Here is a 1638-nt window from a genome sequence, read left to right as displayed (position 1 = left end):
TTTTCTGTGGCAGTGGTTTTTTTTATTGTCACTTTCAATATCTAAAATGTGGCAGTGCCGTCCAGCTAGCTTCTTTATTATTTCATTAAGAAGTCACTTGTGAAGTCCTACTTAAATGTGCCCATGGTATCCGATAATGAATTTATGGAAACTTAAGGCATGTTCACTTCCTTTTACACTGGTGTAGTATGTACAATACCATTACCATGACCCACAGTCTCCTTGGCAAGGGTCCTTGGTGAGACTGGAACCACAGACACTGGGGTTGCCTGACTTGTTTAGGCCTTCAGAACACCCTAATATTCAGTTTCCTTGTCATTGATTCATTGATAGCTCCAGATCTAAATATATAGGTTTAAATAAGAATATGCTAAATAAAAGCCTGGCATCTGATAATCTGTCATTCCATTCATGCATCAAAGTCCTTTAAAGAGATATATTGTGGATCGAAAATTGTTTTGGGTCCTCTTTATCATTCAGACAGCACATTTGTGTGATTACATACGCAAGAAAGATGCACCGGTGATCACTTTAATGTTGCAGGTGGTAGAGGTGGAGCCTCTTTAAATTCTTTACACTGCTGGGTAGTTATGTTGATTATTTTTTGTAACACTGATGTCTTTAAAGTTACCACAAAAAATGTAATGGAGTAAAACATATAATATTTCCCTCTGATATATTAATGACTAAAGTATCATAAAATGGAAATACTTAAGTTTTAGTTTAGTTTAATAAAAAATACATGGTAGAAAAAAGCCAGAATTAGCCAAAAGGCTATTTTATATCTGTAATCCCTTAGCCAAGATGTTCCACAAGTCTACTTAAAATACAACAAAGTGCAAAAAAGCAAACCAAAAACAGCACAAAAAAGACACAAAAAAGAAAACAGGGCACACAATACAAAAGACTTTGAATACATCAACAATAAATGAATTTAACATGATTTTTATTAGTAACAAAAAACAAACAATTACCTCAAACTTCTCTACATTTTAATGATATTCTGTATTCTGTATATAGCCAATAACAACTACTAATATTTTAACACCACAATTCTTAATTAATCTGGAAAATTAAAAAAGATAACAGTTTTTAAGGGTGAATAAGGGGCCAGGGTGCACTAAAAAGCATCAAAATAGAGTCTGTTCATAAAAAGAAAAAGAAAACAGGGCATACAATATAAAAGACATTGAACACATCAACAATAAATGAACTTGATTTTTGTAAGAATAAACAATTACCTCAAACTTCTCTAAATTTTAATGATACTCTGTACTCTGTAGTCAATACTAACAACTACTAATATTTCACCACAATTACACAATTCCTAATCAATCTGGAAAAAATAAGAGTAAAATGGGGTCCAGGGTGCATTCATAAGCATAAAAATAGAGTTTATTCATTAAAAAAAAGAGGAAGGAAAAAAAACAAGAAAACCCCCCAGCAGAGGTCTGGGCTAAGCCCCCAGTGTCCTCAAACCCTTGAAACGCCCCTGCTAAAATTAAGTTTTTCAACTTGTTAAATACTCCCATCATTATTTCCTCCTGAACGCCCGTGTGCACCTTCCTAATTCCCAAGTGCAGAGCAAATAAACAGTGTTGATAGCCCGCTGTGGGTGAAAAATCACTGGCACTCGGG

Source organism: Epinephelus fuscoguttatus, linkage group LG13, assembly GCF_011397635.1.
Source record: "Epinephelus fuscoguttatus linkage group LG13, E.fuscoguttatus.final_Chr_v1".
Taxonomy (NCBI): Eukaryota; Metazoa; Chordata; class Actinopteri; order Perciformes; family Serranidae; genus Epinephelus; species Epinephelus fuscoguttatus.
Note: the sequence above shows the minus strand (reverse complement) of the source record.